At 39.3% G+C, this 20,373-nt stretch overlaps 1 long non-coding RNA gene across 1 annotated transcript in view; it reads right to left on the bottom strand.

Moving 5' to 3' along the window:
- Positions 1–272: 272 nt before the first annotated feature.
- The window catches only part of LOC147914639 (uncharacterized), a 168,145-nt gene continuing 148,044 nt past the window's right edge, over positions 273–20,373 (bottom strand). Inside the window, exons 3-4 of the long non-coding RNA XR_015555118.1 lie at positions 17,044–17,157; positions 273–3,593 (exon numbers count right to left, since the gene is read on the bottom strand). This is a non-coding gene — a long non-coding RNA (uncharacterized LOC147914639). The remainder of the gene's footprint in view (positions 3,594–17,043; positions 17,158–20,373) is intronic.

Below are 20,373 nucleotides of genomic sequence, written 5' to 3'. Positions count from 1 at the left end.
AATTTTTTAAGGTCTTTCCAGCTGCAAAAGAAAAGAATGGTGGGATTTGTATGGTGGGATTTCACCAATCAAGCATAGGTCTACGGTTAACTAGCTTGAAGGATAGAATATCTCAAGATGGCTTCTGTATTTAAGAGCTTAGGAAGAATGAGCAAAATGGATCACTTTAATAAAAGAAATTGCAGCCACTTTCAGGTAGCTCTTAATCTGAACTTTCAAAAATTTACCTGCCTGATTTGTCTCCAGACAGATTTGTATTGCACTAAGCCCTTCAAGAAGCTGACAATTTGTTTGATCAACTGTGGGAACTGGATCACCATGACACTTTCCTCTCCCAAAGCTCTGGAGAAGTTTGGAGCAATATCTCCTGTTAGAGCACAAACTGGAATCAACACAATCTTCTCTCAAGGACAATGAGTTAATTGTTTGCTCTGAAGTTCATCAAAGAACTAATTGGAACTGTTATTTCAGGAATATTTGATGCCTGAACTCTTTATGCTTTTCTATACAAATCAAAGACTAAATTATCGTATCAGAGACCTTGAATTGTAAATGGAAATAGTAGCAAATTATGTCCTCTTTTTAAGTCATGGACAGGGTGTATGCCATATATAGTTTAAAAACTAGTGAAGTTTCATTGAAATGTGAAGATGGAAAGAAAGCAAAAGAGTTCTAAAAAGACATATCAAGTTCTTGCATAGAATCCAAGCATAGTTATTGCAGAAGTACTAATTAAGATGGCATCTTAGAAGCCTATATATCTGCAACAAATCCCACCTGCAATAAACTTATGCCAGATTGCTGTCCTGCCCCACGTTCTTAGCCCTATGAAACAAGAAATATGCCAACATTCTCAAAAGCCTAAACTTGAGTTACCTCAACCCCTAAAGGAACATTAACACTAATGCACATATAGTCCATACCTTGCTTTGATTACTATGTGCTATCCAAAGATCATTCTGGGCCTCTCGCTGCATAAGGGTGATAGGGATATTGGTAAAAGCCCATGACAGGGACAGGATGATATTAAGAAGTCAGCATCACAAAGGCTTCCCGTCACCTACAGAATAAAGTCCTATTTCCTTAGTAAGACACACAAAGCTCTTACTTACATCCCAACGTTATTTCTTATTATAACTTCTCTAATCTTCACCATCCTTACCCTGCCTTCTACAACACACCTGCATGTGCATGCACGCGCACACACACACCCACACCGTCCTCCAGCAATACTGAATTGGTTGCAGCCCCCTAAATGTACTATACTGTTTCAGATCTCCCTGACTTTGTTCATATCCCTCTCCCCGTCTAGCATGTCCTTTCTCCTTTTTTAAGACTCAGTGTAAACGTCAGCTCTCCTGTGAAACCCTTCCTCTCTGCTTCCCTCCAGGCAGACTCCGGCCATTCTCTCCTTTGAGCCCTCACAAGGCCTCATAAATCATTCTTTCATTTGTCTCCTTACTCCTACTCAACTGAGTCATTTGGGAGAGCAAATAACCTTATTTGGTTGTTTCCCTGTCGGAACACCCTAAAATACAAGCCTGGTCTCAGATACGGAAAGAATGAGAGGAAGAGCAATGGGTCCTCCAAACAAAAGGAAAAGATTTGAGAACTTTAGCTTTCAGAGACAGTGCAATTGACCTTGTGCAGAATAAATCATTTTCCATTCCCTGTCATCAACATCACTTTTTAAATGAAGTCAATCTAAAAATGCTGCCATGGGTTACCCTCAAATCATAACATGACATTTATTAGACATAATTTTGATTGACAAGTAAATAAAACCATGCCACAGAAGTCTGGGAACCATAGAAATATCCAGTCTATTTTACAGAATCTCCCACAAAATTGCAAAGGAGACAATCCACCGAAGAGCAACTAACCACTGTGCATGATTCTACTGAGCATGCATTCTATAACAACACAGAAGTCTGCCCCCAGATACTCTGCGGGTACAGGCACATACATAGTATTTTATTGAGGAAGCGTCCTTGAATTATTAAGAATCTTTAAGGCGGTCAGAACATCCGAAAGGGTTAAAAACCAAAAATGCCAGTTTGATGAGTAGTAAAGAGAGAAAGTCAGGATGCACATTTAGTTAGGAGAAATGGATGACAAAGTTATTTACCTCTGTCTCTGGGAGCAAACCTGAGGCTAAAAATAGCCCAAGAGAGTGAGGTAACACTCCCTTAGGATTCTCTTTTAGTCTTCATCCATTTTAGGCAGTGACTATTATCCCAGCTCCACGGGGATTCTAAAAATTGGAACATTTATAGAAGATTTTCTCCTGAGTGGAAAATGCCATAAAATGTTGAATTCCATAGAAATTTTCAAAGTAATATTATGGTCATTCAACTTGCAGCTCAGCCTTTAAATACTGAATATGACAGCCACGGTATAAAAATTACAGTCCATATTATAAGCTATTCAATTTTCTCTACAACTGGCCTCTTATTTTGATGGATACATAACCTTGAAGAAATGAATGAGGCAGAAAATAGATAAAATTTTAAATTGATAACTGTTGGAGACCCTAGTCATTTCAGAGAGCCCCTATCCCATAAAGGCCATGTTAAATAGAGATTGAGCAAATGCAGTATCTGGGAATTATAGAACAGATCTTTGGGAAATAGAACTATTTCTGCTTGAGTGTTTGGAAAGGAAGGTGAGTGACTGTCTTCCCTTCTTAAATTATAAATAGTGGGTGATAGTGCCCTGCTGAGGAGGAAAGGACGAATAAATGATGTGAAACAAAAGTAATACTCACCTTTTTTTAAAGCTGTTCATTCTAGAACTTCTCAAATATATCCCAAAGTAGGAAGAATGATTAATCTCCATAGATTCATCACCTAGCTTTAAGAATTAGCAACATTTTCTCATTTTTGTTTCAACTATCCACCTTTCAACCTCTTTTTCCTAGACAAGAATATCAGCCATCATATTATCCCATTCATAAATACTTCAGAATGTATCATAACAGAAAATTTTAAAATAACAACCGTACCATTTTCATAACAACACAATTTATAATTATTCCTTAGTATCATTTAACCCCAATCCCTACTCAGTTTTCTCAGATTATCTCAAAAATGTCTTTCGACGTTGCTTGTTTGAATCAGAATCCCAACAAAATTCACACACTGTGTTTGGTTGATGGGTTTTGTAAGTCTCCTATAATCTAACATCGCCCCCTCTTTTTTTTTCCATGACACTTATTTGCTGAAGATTCTAGATTTGGCTGATTGTACCTTCATGGTGTTATTTAAGATGATGTTCTAAAATTCATATTTCCTATAAACTGGTGGTTAGATTAGAGACAACTGGATTCAGATTCAAATTTTTTGGCAAGAATATGTCAAAGGCGGTGGCTGCCGTGAGTCACATCAGGAGGCACATGTCTGTCTGTCCCACGTTTAGTGATGTTAAGATTGACCAGTGGTTCAGGTGATATCAGCCTGAACCATCCATAATAAAGTACTCCATTGACATTTCACCCATGATTTCAGCATCCATTGTCTAGATCCATTATTTCATCAGGGGTTGAATATGGGTTTATCCAATTCTTTCATTTCTTCTGCTGTTTTAAAATCCTCCTGTTTTAGAAAAAAAAAAAAAAGAAAGAAAGAAATAAAAGAAAAGAAAGCCCTTTCAGAAGCAGAGAAGCAGCCTTAAACCCTAGGAGCTGACCTGACACTCACAACTAGACCTCAGTGTTCTCTTGTTGGACATAAGCAATCTCACAGAACATCGTCACCTTGTGAATTTGAAGAAGTGGGATAAAAAACAGGGCTACTTCATAATGTTGTTTAATCACAGGTAAAAACTAGGTCACTGTGCAGACCACAGAAATATAAAACACTCTCCTCTTCCAGATAATATGAACTACTGCTGCTTCTGTAATAATTACAGCTTTAGCCTTGCTCTAGCCTGCCCTATAAGATTTATTAAATACCCAATCATATCACTCTTTAAGATATATTAAAATTCCCAATCATAGAATTATCCTCCTTCCAATCCACAGCAAAGTCCCTCTTCCCTCCCCAACATCATCCAACCATATCCTGTAATATATCCTTTCTCACACCCTCTGAGATGCCCCACAGTTCACAGTTTCCTTCCTTGCAACAAGCAATAAACCTGAGTTGCTGAGTTCCAGGTATGTTCCTGGTGGTCTACGACTTGGGGAGAGGTGGGGTGCAGAGGAGGGACATGTACACCTATATGGTTATCACGAAATACACAGTCTGTACAGGAAAGATGGGATACACTCAATTCTTTCCCTCTAACTATCGCTCCTCAGAAGAATGAGTTGTGTTCTGGCAACCTACAAAGGTAACCAACATGGTATACTTTTCCTTTTCAAAGTATCATTATGAATTCATAGATTTCTATTTATAGCAGTCTTTTTTTTTTTTCTCTCAGTGGAGCTGTGAGCTCCTGGATGGTGACACAGTCCAGGAGTTTGAAGCTCGTGTCCAGTTTCAGGAGCTAGCTGCAGCTAGCACATGCAACTCACCTGCCTGGTGCTGCTGGAGCCCCCCACCTTGGTCTGGTCTACTGTGTGGAGGGAGGGGAGAGGAGGACTGTAGTTTCGGGTCTGCCCCTGAGCATGGCCTCTACAACTGTCATCTCCAAGTCTTCAGCTACTTCCCAGTGAGCCAGCAGAGGACTTCTGCCTGGACATCACGACCTATATAGTCATTTTTTAATGCTCAAATAGTCCCATCTTTGAGCAGTAGGAGACTCTTAAAGTTGACTCTTGTGTCCTATTGGCATGACTCAAGAAGTCTTTGATGGCTTATGCTTTCAGGAACAAGTAGATGTCCCAAGTTTATTTTCTGCCTAAGTGTATTAGTCTGGGTTCTCCAGAGAACAGAACCAAAAGAAGATGATCCATAGATAGCTAGATACATAAATTTACATAAGGAATCGGTTCATGTAATTATGGAGGCTAAATCCAAGTTCTGCAGTTGGCAAGCTAGAAACCCAGGAGAGCCAATGGTATAATTCTAGTCCAAGGCTGAAGGCCTGAGAACCAGGAGAGCCAATGATGTAAGCTCCAGTCTGAGTCCAAGTGGAACACTGGGGAAGACTGATGTCCCAGCTTGAAGACAGTCAGGCAGAGAGAGAGAATTCTTTCTTACTCAGCCTTTTATTCTAGTCAGGCCTTTATCTGATTGGATGAGGCCCACCCACAATGGGGAAGGCAATCTGCTTTACTCAGTCTACTGATTCAAATGTTAATCTCATCCAGAAACACCCTCACAGACACACTCAGGAATAATGTTTAAGCAAATATCTGGGCACCCCATGGCCCAGTAAAGTTGACATAAAATAAACCATCACAACAAATCAGTCATTTCTCCATAATGTTCACTTCAAGCAAAAAACCAGAGTGGTGATATCTTGTCTAAAGATAAGCTTTGTACTATACTGAGGGACAGGCAGACCTGTATATGAACATCATGGGTCGTTTCCATTACCATACCTTTACAGGAATGTAGAGGCAAGGCAGAGTTTCAGGGAAGAGACATGAAAAATGATTCAAGAAATAGAAAATGTGTCTGAAGAGGGAATATTAAGGAACTTGCCTGAAAAAGAGAAAACTAAAGAATGATTTTATTACTGTCCTTAAACAAGAAAGTTTTTTCCAAGGGGAGGTGTTGGTCAGTCAGCACCATGTTATGGAATACTCTGCTAGAGAAAAGAGATTAAAGCAAGGGATATTTGGCTACACCTAGAGAATGTCAAAATCACCCAGACTGAGGTATCCTGAAGTGGCCCATTCAAGCCTGGAGGCCAGCGCTAAATGATTCAAGAATTTACCTAAATGCTAAGACCATATGCTGTCTAAAGGTACTTTTGGGAATGTAATTCTCTGTTGTTTAACTCAAACGGATCCTCTCCATCTGGCACTGTGGAAAGCAGATAAACCTCTCTCTACATCATCTCAACAGGCTCCACTGCAAGCTGTTTTACTGCTGCCTCTAAACCGAGAGCAGGGTGGCAGTGCGTGTGTCCATTGCTCCCTGCAGGGGGAGGCAGGCCAGCAGCTCCAGAGACCACCCGAGGGGGGAAATGGGCAATGAGCTCCTCGGAGGCTAAAGAGCCCAAGAGGAATCCCCCATATTCTTCCTCTGGAAAGGACTTGGGTCTTCTTTCATACAATTTCTAGAGCCCATTCTTGTTTCCAGGGGTGAGAACAAGGCTAAAAGAAGTGGGTTTAGTCATTGCGGATATGGCTAAACACTCCACAGACTGCAGAATAAACAGGTCCCTGTTTAAAGTCAAATTAGGCCGACGAGATGTAAACATGAAGACAGTACTTCTCATAGAAATAATTCTGGGGTTCTTAGTCATCCCAAAAGAGAAAGTTATTAACAGGGCACTTAGAATTCCTCTCCTCTGATTTAGTAGGTGGGAGTTGGATGACTGGAGGAAAAAGCACTGACAAGAATAACCGTCTGAAAGGAGGATTTCCTCAAGAAAGGTTGACTCAAGGACAGCAGTAGACTGTGCTTTCATGAGCTGAGAGAGGAGATGAGGGGATTTCACAAAGAGCTCACAATGTGGCAGAGGGAATAACTCCAACAGCCTTCATAATGCTAAAAATATTTTTTCTCATCCCCTTCTAAGCCCAGAAGCTACTTTCTATTTTTATACTTTGTTTTCCTTTTTGATTGAGAAGAAAGGACAGCAAGGTAAAAGCAGACTGTTTCTTTAATAAATTGTTTGACTACACTTCACAGAGCCCAGATTAGATAGAAAAATACCTATACAGTCAATTTCTCTCCCACAGTTATCTGTTGCTTCCATTCTGTACATATAGATGTTCAATGAGAAGAAAACAGATTTGGTTCAAATGCATTCTCTCATTACACAACCAAAATGGTGCCAATTAGTGCTATTTCTCAGTGGAACTATAACCCAATACATTTAAGTTACCAGAAATCCTTTTGATGAAATGGTTACTCAGAGACTGATTCAGAAAATCTTAAATCCAACACTTTCGTCCTTTATCCTGATTCATTTCTTTTAAAAACTGTTGGACAAAGGGGAAAGCCCTGGAAAATATTTTCAAGTACCTGTCTATAGTGTGCTGAATGGTGGCCCCCCAAAAGATATGTCCACTTTCTAATCTCTAGAACCTGTGAATATTGCCTTATATGACAAAAGAGTGAATATTACCTTATGTGGCAAAGGATGTGCTTAAGTAAAAGATCTTGAGAAGAGGACCTCTCCAGATTATCCAGGTGGGTCCTAAACACAGTCATACATACCCTTATAAGACAGAGGTAGAGGGAGTTTGGGAATAGACACACAGAGAAAGGAGACACCCACAGGCAAAGGCCTTGTAAAGGCAGAAGCAGAGATTGGAGTGATGCAGCCACAAGCCAAGGAATGTCAGAGCATGCCAGCAGCCACCAGAAGTAGAAGAGGCAAGGAACAGATTCTCCTCTAGAGCCTCAGGAGGGAGCATGACTCTGCTGATATCTTTATTTGTGACTTCTGGCCTCCAGAACTGTGAAAGAATAAATTTCTGTTGTTTTAAGTCATTACATCTGTGGTAATTTTTCACAGGAGCCACAGGAAATTAATACACTGTCCAATCCATATTGTCTTCTTTAGACTAACCCATGATAAAGGACTAGGCCTGAATTGCATGTTTGTATTAGGTGACCAAGACTTCTAGCTATAGCTCACGGGATCAGAAGTAGACACTGACCCAAAGACAGCAGACTAGCATGAGCCAATCAGATTCTCCCTCCCAAGAATCTGAACTAGGAGACATAAAAACCATTGTAAGACCACATTGGTCACCAGAGCTGTAGGGTCACATAGATTTGAGGCTAGAGTTGGTCCCATGGCAAGCCAAAGACATTTGCAAACTAAAGTCACAGGACAGTTAATGTGCTATCTCTGTAATCTGGGAAACGGGAAAATGAAGAACTGAGCAGAAAGAATCAAATACCAGAGACCTCACTTCATACTTCACAGAGAAACGAAATGCAATCAGAGAAGAATGATATTTTCCCACTATCAAACCATCATCCTAACTGAATCTATGCCCGCACATTTTGTCTTTCTTCCCATTACAAAGAGATTATCTATCCTCACTGTCTCCATTGTCTTGCCTCCAATTTTCTCCTCAACCCAATGCAATGAGGATTTTGTCCCCATTTCTTCATTAATATAGCTCTTATTAAAGTCACAAATGACCACAAAGGCCCTCAGCTTATGTGATCTCTCAGCTGCATTTGATAGAGTTGATACTTCTCCTCAAAACAATTTTTTCACAGTTTTATGACACAAGTTTCCTTCTACCCTCTCTAGTCTCTTTGTCTCCTTTGCTGGCTTTTCTTCCGCCAGACCTCTAATCACGGTCATGCCTCCAGGATTCTGTCTTTGACTCTCTTCTGATCTTTATCTATATTTTCTTCCTAGATAATCTCCTCCAATCCCTTGGTATTAAACAATGTGAACACATTCTGAGAACTGAACTTGGCATCAGCAGACTTAATTTGCTCTTGAACCACCCTCAAATACCCAACCACCTATTCGACATCTCCCTATGGCTGTCTAATAATTATCTCACCTTTAACATAGCCAAGAGAATTTTTTGATCCCCCAGTCCACACCTTCCTAGATAGTTGGAGACATCTTAGTCTGCCTCTTTTCAATGAATGCAACCAACATCCACTCAGTTGCTCAGGTCAAAAATCCTACAAGTCATCCTTAATTCCTCTCCTTCCCTCATATTCCATGTCTAATCCATCAGCAAGTCCCATGAGCTCTATCTCCAAAACCTTTCCTGACTCTGACCACTCCTCATCAACTGTTCACCACCACCTCCTCATCTCTCACTAAATTTCTCCAACAGCCTTTAAACTACGGTCAGTTGTACAAATAGCAGCAAGATCAGTTACTATCTTGCTTATCACTCTCTGATGAATTTCCATTGCATCTGCATTAAAACACAAATTCCTTACCAAGTCTAAAAGGCCCTGTATGATCCGTTCTCCGCTTACCCCTTTGACATTACCTGCCTTACTTTTCTCCTCGGTTCTTGCATTTGAACCACACCAGCCTTATTTCCATCCCTCATACATCTTATTTTAAAATAAAGTTCAAGTTTTTTTCAGGGCCTTTGTACTTCTTGTTCCTTTAGTTGGAAGTATCTCCCACAGATCTTTACATGCCTGACTTCCTCTCATAATTCAAATGTCACCTCTTCAGAAAGGCCTTTCCTGACTACGTTAGCCCAAGTAGAACCTCCTGCCACATTACTATCACATTTCCCTATTTTATTTTCTTCATAGCATTTATCAGTATCTGCAATTATCCTATTAATCCATTTACATGTTTACTGTTTGAATTGTCCCATTGCAATGTCAGCTCCTTGAGGCAATGACTTTGAATTTTTTTCTCTTGTGTCCCCAAGTACCTAGCCTATAGCAGGTACTTAGTAATATTTGTTGACTTTCTGACTATAGGATCCTCTGAGAATCCCTTAATTCCAATCCCCCTTAGGCTTGATGGTATATCGTTTCCTGTCCTTGAATATGCAACACTAATTTATACATTCTTTTAATAATCTCCTTTAATTTGTGCCAGTCTGAGTTTCTCAAGTTTGTAGCCAGAGTCTTGATAAAATTGTTGAAATGATGCTGTATCCTGGATTTGGACATTAATCAAAGATCCTTGATGGTAAGGCTAAGAATGCGGGGTGTAAAAACAATGTTCAGTGCTAGCACCCCTTTGCCTATGCTGACCCTTGTTTTCCTGATGCAGGCTTAAAAAATGACTTCCAAAGCGTATTTGAGGAGTTAAAAATGATATCTCCATAGATTATACCCTGCTTTCTACTGCTATCTACTTCTCCCCAGGAGAAGAAATGAAACCTTAGAGATGTATAATCTATTTCCTGACTTGCCAAGACCATTGAATATAAACCAGCTATAAGAGTTTATCTAATCAATAAATTAAGGCAGCAGGCAAACAGCACCAGCCTAGGAGTCACAGACCTGAACACTAGTTCTGAGCTGCCCCTATTTAGTTCAACAACCTTGGTGGGGGACTTAGCCTCCTCAAGGCTGTTTTCTCCTCTATAAAATAAAGAGGTTGGACCAGTTGACCACAACACTCTGTATGATTATTATCCAATTTCTTTTTTGTTGGTTCTATTTTAAAAGCTGCTTTTTCCTCTCACTTTCCTAAAACAATTGTGGCTCTGGAAAAGCAGCTGACTAAATTTCATTTGCAATGCACTTCTGATCACACAGAAATGCATACTGCTCCCCTGGCAGAGAAACGTGTGACGGTTGATTTGCACCTTGCCGGTTAGATACTTGCAATGGCAAGTGGGAGTTTCATGGGGTTCACGCACTGAAGCAGAGCAGTCATTCTATTCCTTTTAGCTCAGGGGTGTTTTTTTCGCCTGTTTGGTTTGACCAAAAAAAACACATTTATTCAGGCGCTCAGTTACAAAGTGAAATGCGGCTCCACACAACTAAATTGTGTGCAGTGAAATTCAAACTGCAAGCTGTAAACCCCACACATCTACACTGCACAAGCCAACTTCTTACCAGAGATTTTCAAAGGTGAGGTGAAATGCAGATTGCAAATGCAAGGCTGTGTATATATATCTTCAGTAACATATACATGTTTGAACTGATCTTACCGTGACTGCAGGTTAATGAAGCCCCCTGCAAGTGAATCTCTGGGTGCCAAGCAGCAAATATATAAGACCAGCCTGGAGCTTCTTGTAGTACCAGAAGTAAAGAAGTTCTCAAAAAACACTTAAAAACCACAATGATGGGAGTATGTCAGTGGGACACAGGAGTCAACTAAAAGAGGGTCCAATGGCCAAAGCTGGAACAATTTGAGCAGCAAAATTTTAAAAAGCAGTATCGATTCATAACCCAAAGTATAAAACAAATATCCACGAGTCCAGATTGATGTGGATAAATGATTGAACAAATAAGTAAATGGGAGAGCATAGGCAAACCTCCTGTGCAGAAGAATTCCAAATAATTTATGTAAATACTCCTCCCTCAAGGAGGTGGAGCATAACTCCCCACTCCCTAAGTGGGGGCTGCTTATAGTGTCTTTCTTCCAAAGAGTATGAGGAAGGAGAAAAAGAGTAACTCTACGGTGGAGAAACCTGACAAACACATACTACCTCAGCCAGATCGTCAATGTTCACATCCACAGTGATAAGCCATGTTGACAGTGTGTGATGAGAACGACACTTTATCTCCAAGATCTTCTTCCCAAAAATCCATAACCCCAGTGTAACCACGAGAAACACATCAAACCAATCCCAGCTGAGGGACATTCTACAAAATACTTGACCAGTACTCCTCAAACTGTCAAGGTCATCAGAAACAAGGAAGGTCTGAGAAGCTGTCACAACCAAGAGAAGTTAAGTAAGACATGACAAGTAAATGTCCTGTGGTGTCCTGGATGAGATCCTGGAACAGAAAAAGGACATCAGGGGGAAACTTAGGAAATCTGAATAAAGTATGGGCCTCAGTTAACGATGATGTGTCAATATTGGTTCATTAATTTGTGATAAATGCATTAAACTAATGTAAGATGTTAGTAACAGAGGAAATTGGGTGTGGGGTATATGAGAACTCTTTTTACTGTCTTTGCAATTTTTCTGTGTATCAAAAATTATTCTAAAATTAAGTGCTGTTTTTTTTTAAAAAATCCTGCAAGTTCCAATTAACTTCAAAAAAATAAATGTATAGAACTATTTATTTTTTCTTCAACAATGACTTCCTTTATATCTGCTCTCCTGGTTACCAAATACCTGAAAGTCACTTTCTTGCCTTTTCCAACAATTCCTTCTCCCCACCTCCCTAGCATACCATTGCATTTCATAGTAAGAAACTGATTTTTTTTAAGCTTGAACTTTTTCTCCTCTCCTTTGTTGCTAAAATCTGAAAACCACATAATTTGCTCTAGTATTAATGTGATTCCATTTGCAAAATCTGACAGCAGTATAGATTTGCCACATCTTCATTTATCTCTTTCAGTATTAACTCTCAGGTGCTTCTCACAGCCATTTACAAAGATGCCTCCACTTCAGCTCCTGATTGATTTTCCAGTTTGTTCCCTCCACCAGGAGTACAGAATCTCTCTTGGCTCACCTTAAACACTATGAAGAGTTGGGGACCTTTTTTTTCCTCAAATTGTCATGAATAGAAAGTTCAGTTCTCAATAATAAACATAGCTTGTATAGTTGACGATTTCCCTTGCTGGGAAAAGCAATGGATAAAGCCATTTTTTGGTGAGAATGGAGGGAAGGGAAGACCTGGCATTTGTCTTTTCTTAATCATTCAATCCTTGACATTTAGCATATTCTTTTGAAACTTGCCTGGGACTAGTTTAAGATTATCCTCTATTATTTGCTAGCTTTGGAGCAGAGTGACTATTAAGTTCATATTACAAATTATCAATGCAAAGTTATATTTCAGCAATTTTCCCCCTACCTTTACAAGGAGAAAATTTTCACACATGTGGTATACAAGAATGCGCGAGAGTGAGGGAAGGTTTGTGTTAATAAACACTGGCAGCTGTTCATATACTATGATCTGAGCAGTGGATCAAATCCCCATTGCCCTTCAACATCTCCCAACAAACCTGAGATAATACCGCCTACTGAAGTCTTCACCATTAGAATCATTCCTTTAGTTTAAATGACTTTTCTAACCTGGGGTCCCTGATCCTCCTGGGGTCCTAGAGCTTTCTGAATATCAAAATTATCTTTGTATATCATACATTTATCTGAAATATGGATGCACAAGCTAAAACATCAAGTTCCTTCCCTTGTGATTGTAGTCATATCAACTCAGGGTGCTGATACTTATTTTAAGTTAAATGAAAGCTCTAATTAATAGAAAAACACATCCTTGGTTGCATTTGTTCAGGAGACAAAATTCTTATAAAATTTGGGGTCAAAGGAAGAAAATTCTAAGAGAGATTGTTGGTAGTTAAAAGACTGGAAAACACTGGGTTCTAGTCCTTAAAGACGGAGTTTGGCCTTGAGAAAGCCCTTAAAACATATATAGAATTGGAGAAAGTGAAGGAGAGCCCCTCAGGTCTCCTCTAAGCTTCTCCCATGAGAATTTAATAGACTGATGAATTACTACCACCAGCAAGGGCAGACGGTGGATGGGATCCAGAATATATACGTGTCCTGTTTAAGCCCAAATATCTGGAGAGCCAACATGGTGATCCATGCAAGCAGATGGAAAGGAAGTGGGGACGAGTGAGACACAGGAGGACAGGGCGAGGGCAGTATGAGGATAGACTCAGGGCAATGGGCTCCTGGCACAAAAATCTGGTCCAGGAAAGCTAAAGAAGGTAGGGGGAATGGTAGGAAGGAGCTAAGTGGCAAATATGTTATTCCCTGTTCCTCAAACACTTTCCCATACACACATAAAATCACTTCTAAACACATTTAAATCTTCACAAGTTTGGCCATGCTTCTGTCTTGTTCTAAAATGTTAGTGATTTCAGACAATCAAGTCTTTTCGTTCTATGCCTACTTCTTGCTTGGGAAGAGCCTTGGAATCACGCAATTACCCAAAACGCCCTATCAAGTTCTCAGAGGTGGAATAAGAAGCATGAAATCCAGAATTATTACAAAAATCCTCAATGGAGAAGTTGGAAATCTTAGAATACAACTTTGTTGAGGCTTTCTCCAGCTTTTCAAGCACGACCTGAATGCCAGGTTTTCTTCTTGTTCTAACTTTTATTGAATCACTAGAATTCATAATTCCCCATAGAAAAATAGCTGCTTAATGCTTGCTCCACAACAAAGCAGAACTTATCTCATGTACTTTCTCCTTCCCAGAGTGCCTTCTTCACCCCTTTTCCTACCTGTCAACATTGGATTCATCTTTGTGACCAGTGTGAATCCCACACAAGGAAGTATAGTCAACAGAAGAACGGTAGCCTCCACTGGAAATATCCTTTCCTCCTATAAAGTCCCAGAAAATGTGTGTACCACTGCTCCAATATTGACAAATCAAATATTTATTAAGCCCCTAACATGTGCACAGAACTGCCAGAGATTGTCTTAGAAAGTCATATTCTACTTTCCCAAGGTAAATGCTCTGAGACGTCCTAGAGTGAAACCTGTACAATTTGATGTACCCCAATGCTTTTAAACTTGACTTTGGAAACCTGGATACCAAACACTCATAAATATCACACAAAAACACAAGTCTAGCACAATGTTTTTTAACTTCGGAACCCTGGTTACTATATGTGGTAAAAAAACAAAACAAAACAAAAAATATATATATATATATAAAATAAACCCTATATCATCAAACGCCAAGCCATACTGAAAGTCTCATAATGCAAAAGGCCTCCCCAACCTGAGGTCAGGGACCAGGCCTTGCTCAATGTTGTCATATCCAATACCTAGCAAGTGGTATGCACATGGCAGGAACTCAATGAGTGTGATGGACTAAAGGGAGGGAGAGGGAAGGAGCAATGTAGAAAATAACTAGCATGTATTGAGGGCCTGTTTTATGTCAAGCACTGAGCTGGGTGCTTCATGTGGATTCTTTTATTTAATCCCTGCAGCAAGTCCGTGATATACACATTGCTATCCCCGTTTTATAGAACACAAAACAGACTCAGACAGGGTAAGTAATTTTTCCAAAGCTCACGCAACTAATGGAGTCAGCATATTTCTATTTTACACATTGGAGCTCTAGAATATTTCAAAATGTTTCTGCTGCTTTGAAAACCCAAGTCTATATAGGAAATAGTCTAGTAAAACAGAAATAACATTGAAATATTACTAAACTGGTCTGATCAACAAAAGAGTTTTTTAACTTTAATTAAAAATTCAAGTCACCCTTTAATAAAATATTCTATGTAGCCATTCCAACAATTTTGAAAAGTAAATCTCCATCTTATATTCATTCTTTTAGAATTGCTTTAGGGTTTAAAATAAATGCATTATACTTATCAAATATATATGTCGTTTGAAGGTAAAACATAAAATGAAGAAAAGGCTTTGTTTCATGTTTGTTGTTTACCAGCTGTTGCAGGGCCCAAGAAAAGCATTTAACTGAATGTCTGAAAATATTTTTATAACACTTCCAGTCCAGTTTTATAGTCATGGCAATCAAGGTATTATTTCTTATTTGAAATTTTAAAATTGCCCCCAAGTGGATGAAAACAAGTTTTAATTTTGTAAATTTCATCTAAAAATGTCACTATAGAAAAGCAAAATGATGCTTCATTTTATGGCTAAAGGGTGTATCTTAAAAGAGCTAGTGAACACAAATGTGGTCATATTTTTCAGGCTGCATAAGGTCCAGCATCTGCTGTCATTTAGCCAGTATTTCATTCATCACACAGTAAATATCTGAGTGTCTGCAAGATGCCAGGCACTGCACAGGGCTCTCAGTGATAAAATAACATCCCTGCTTTCAAAGAGCTTACATTCCAGGCAAAGCTAGGAACAAGTAGCAAACAAATGAACAATATAATTTCTGATGGTGGCATGATCTCTAAAAATAAAATAACATAAAACAGGGAGATGTGATGCAGCACATAAAGGTAGGCGGTGTGTGGAGATGGCTACAGAAAGGAGCTCCAGAAGAAGAGCTTTCCAGGCAAAGGCGCTCAGCCAGAAGTGAGACTGTCATACTTAAGGACAGAAATGAGGCCGTGGGGCCAGAATGGAGTGAGTGGAGCAGCAATATAAGACGACTTCGAGAGACAGGCAGGGACAGGAAAATGTTTGGATTTCTTCTCAGTGCAATGGGAAGATAGGGAGGGTGTTAAGCAGGGGAATGAAGTACTGGGATTAAGTTGTTCAAAGAGCACTCTGGATATGCTCTGGATAGTAGAGAACATGGAGGCAGGCAAGTAGGTTGCATCATAGCTTAGGATGAGCTGTCTGGAGTGGGAAGCTGAGAACATAAAAGCGGATTGACAGAGGGTACAATTTGGGAATGCAGTAAGAAGACTTGCTGGTGGATTGGACACCGTGGGGTATGGGAAAGAGGGAATCAAAAGTGAGTCTTAGGCTTTTGACTTGAGCAACCCAAAGCAAATCAGTCCATTTCCTGCAGTGGGAACTATTTCCTAAGCGTGTTTGGCCACAGAGTCCTTTCTTCCGCTGTGCTTCTTAACAAGTCATGAAACACCAGAGTCTGTGAGGCCCAGAAGGAGAATGTGTTCCGGGGGTCTCAATACAATCACTTCATCCTCTCCTTTGAGTCTTAACTTATCCTACTCCCTGAAGAAAACTCTGCGTAAAATGTGGTGTTGGCTTCGTGAATTTTAACTTCTCTTGTGACTGACTATATCAATAGGTACACGAAATTAAAATGGGTAGTTGCTCAAAGATAAACAAGTCTCAAATCTCGAAATAAGTTAATATGACTATTTCACTGTGACTACATTTCCAAGTTTTACTGGCTAATTAGGCCATTACTAAATAATAATAATGACTGTCATTTTTGTTTATTTGTTTGTATTTAGAATATATTTTATTAGGATATATAGTTACAACATATCTAAAGTCATTTGAAAGAGTTATTCTCTCAGTGTAATTATGTCAGTAATTTTTTTATTGAGGTATAATTGACATATAACATTATGTTAGTTTCAGGTGTACGACGTGATTCGATATTTGTATATATTGTGAAATGATCACCAGAATAAGTCTAATTAACATCTGTCACATACATAGTTACAAAAAAAATTTTTCTTGTGATGAGAACTTTTAAGACTTACTCTTTAGCAACTTTCAAATATGCAATACAGTATTATTAACTATAGTCACCATACTACACATTGCATCCCCATAATTTATTTATTGTATAACTGGAAGTGTGTATCTTTCAACTCCCTTCACCCATTTCATGCACCCCCATCCCTGCCTCTGGCAACCACCAATCTGTTCACTGTATCTATGTGCTTGATTTTTAGGGTTTTTTTAGATCCCACATATAAGTGAAATCATATGCTACTTACCTTTCTCTGACTTATTTCACTTACCGTAATGCCTTTAAGGTCCATCCATGTTGTTGCACATGACAAGATTTCATTCTTTTTTTATGCCTGAATAATATTCCATTGTATAAATATACCACATCTTCATTATCCTTTCATCTGTAGATGGACACAAGTTGTTTGCATATCTTGGCTATTGTCAAATAATTCTGCAATGAACATGTGGGCACATATCTCTTTTTGAAATAGTGTTTTCATTTTCTTCAGATAAATACCAAGAAGTGGAATTTCTGGATCATATGGTAGTTCTATTTTTAATTTTTTGAGGAATCTCCACACTGTTCTCCATAGTGATTGTATGAATTTACATTTCCACCAACAGTGACCAAGGGTTCCCTTTTCTCCACATCCTCACCAATATTTATCATCTCTTGTCTTTTTGATAATAGCCATCCTAACAGGTGTGAGGTGATGAGGGGGTTTTGATTTGCATTTCCCTGATGATTAGTGATGTTGAGCATCTTTTCATGTACCTGTTGGCCATCTGTATGTCCTCTTTGGAAAAATGTCTGTTGAGATCTTCTGCCCATTTTTTAATCAGATTTTTTGGTTTTTTGCTATTGAGTTGTATGAGCAGTTTATATATTTTGGATATTAACCCCTTATCAGATATATGATTTGCAAATATTTTCTCCCATTCAGTAGGTTGCCTTTTCATTTTGTTGATAATATGACTGCCATTTATTAAGCCCTTATATATTACATGTACCTTCCTAAGAGCTTTACACAGATCAGCATTTCAGTCCTGGGAATTAGGTATCATTATACTAATTTTACAGAAGGGGAAGCAGCCTGAAGTCACACAACAGGAAGGCACAAGTGTCTATCTATATTTAATCCTGGGTTTGTTTTTCACCAAAATTTGGTTTCCAGAGCTCCAAAGTTCAAAGTAGACTTTTCCATCAAACAAGTACCAAAGGTAGGTAAGAAAGAAAAATAAATCACCATTTTTATCTAGCCCATTGAGAGTTAACAATTACTTGTTTCAAATCTCCTTTTCCTCTAAATTTAGCCTAACTGCTGAAAATAATGAACACGTCTAAATATGCTGAGAAAATTCACCAAGAAAGTGAGAATTTTTTTGTTTCAGGTTGTGAGTAAGTTCTCCAGCCTGGGTAAATTTTACTTAAAGCTTAAAAAAAAAAAGGTGTGAAACACTGAAAGAAAACATTGGAGGAGATGGGGAATGATGAAAGAAGTAACTACTTAAGGCAGTGTCCAGAGGTCAGACAGCAAAAGGAACTTCCAGGACTTGATTTGAACATGAACTGGCATGTTCCAGGGAAGGTCGGCCCCCAGAGAGGGCCAGGCAGGCCACTCCTTTAAACAGATGTGCTGTCTCTGGTCATCCAGCAGGGTACACCTTGAAGAAGACACCCTTCCACCTGAAATCGGTCTTCTGACAGTTATTTATGGTTCTTCAGAGTCCTCTGCACTCCAGAGGATCTTAGGTATCAATAATTCCAAAGGTTCTCTCTGTCCCCTCTGTGTTTGCAGTACAGGGGAGAAAGGGACCCATGTTTCCTTGTTTGCTGAGAGATTCTGTGTAAATCATAAATGCGAACTAGGCCCCCCACAGTGGGCCCCCACATCTAAATTACAAGTTACCTCAGCATCCCTTATAGCTCCACCTGCAGCTTCAGGATAAAGGGAAGAGAAAACAAAAGGAGTGAAAAGAACACCAGCTTTTGTTTCTTTATTATTCTATGGTGGTTTTTTGAGGTTTTGTTTTCACAACTAAAGCAACTAGCACTAAAGATAGCTGAAAATTACAAAGTTTACTTTTTAGTTGATAAAAAAAAAAATCCTTAACTTCAGAAGCCTTTGGGAACCAAGTTGCTAGAAAAGCAGTCCTAATCTTTTTGAGTGAATCCTTTTGTTAGGTTAATTTAATTAAACCAACATTTATTTAGTGATTACTCTGTGCCAACTATCGATAGACATGGTAGATATGATGATCCCAGGCTCTTTCTCTCTGTTTCTGTGTGGGTGTGTATACAAATACAAAATCATGCCTAGGGGCTGCCCCGTGGCCAAGTGGTTAAGTTCAGCAGCCCAGGTTCCTTCCTGGGCGTGTGAACCTACACCACTGGTTGGCAACCACGCTGTGGCAGAGACCCACATACAAAATAGAGGAAGATTGGCACAGATGTTAGCTCAGGGTGAATCTTCCTCAACAACAAAAACAAAAAATCATGCCTAACCTTCCTGTATTTATGTCTGACTCATTCTCTAAGGTTACTTTGAAATCCAATCTTTCTCTCCCAGGTACTCAAGCCACTTACTTAACCTGATCTAAATCGCACACTTAATGAGATGTTCTCCAGTCTACCATCCCAATCAAAATATGAAATAGGACTGCAGCAGTGTGACCTTATGCAGTACTATATGCCATCCTGGAGGCACTCAAGTCATAGCTACGTGCTCTAGTTCACGGGGCTCTGATTTCCAACAAACATTTGTTGAAATTCCTATTGTCCCTATTTCCAGAGAAACTCAACAGAAGCCGTGTAATGCTGACCCACGTCTCCCTGAGTGTCTACTGGGGGATTTGTCCCCTAAGAACTCACTGAGACGGGGGTCAGAGGCTTAGCTGGGCCCCGTGTCATCTAACCTTACGAAAGCTGCACAAGAGACCTAGCCTGAGAGAGAATAGAAAGAGGCAAGAGAAGCAGAGCTAGTACGCATTTGTATCTGTGAGCATTTAAAGAGGTATAGGCCCTTTTTTGAGGTACACAGATATGTGAATCTGACACACGCCTGCCCGTACAGTCCAAGGTCAGCCAGCAAACTGCTTTCTGAGCCTTTATATTGCAAGCCTTCATCACCGGCTTTGAATATGCATTGTCCAAATATGCAAATTAGTACTTGTCTATCAACCAAGGGCATTAACTAAATCACTCCTTCTGAAAATCTTAATTGTAGTTAAAATTAGACCTACAGCCTCACAGGTCTCCAGTGCATTTCTTTAAGCTATGGATGTTGTTTTCTATCGGATGCTAATGTAGGGTCTCGGGAAAGCCTGGTGAAGCTTCTTCCAATCTGAAGTGCTTTTGTTTTGTTTCATTTTGTTTTGCATTTTCTTTCATAAACCTGAGATGATCAAGTGTTTGTCTTGGCTATTAGCAAAACAAAGTTTAAGGATTATGTACAAAATTATACAAAACTAAATACAGCATGAGAAATGCTATACTGAATCCCTAGTAGGAACAACATCTGGCAAAATATACTAATGCAATAAAAGTTTTTTGATGACATTAAAATCATAAAGGAAAAAAAGGGCATCTCCCTGCAATTTCAAGAAGACAAGTGACA

This window comes from Ceratotherium simum, chromosome 18 (assembly GCF_057802395.1).
Source record: "Ceratotherium simum simum isolate JZ-2026a chromosome 18, ASM5780239v1, whole genome shotgun sequence".
Classification (NCBI taxonomy): domain Eukaryota; kingdom Metazoa; phylum Chordata; class Mammalia; order Perissodactyla; family Rhinocerotidae; genus Ceratotherium; species Ceratotherium simum.
The sequence above is the reverse complement of the archived record's forward strand: the minus strand, read 5'-3'. Positions and strand labels throughout refer to the sequence as shown.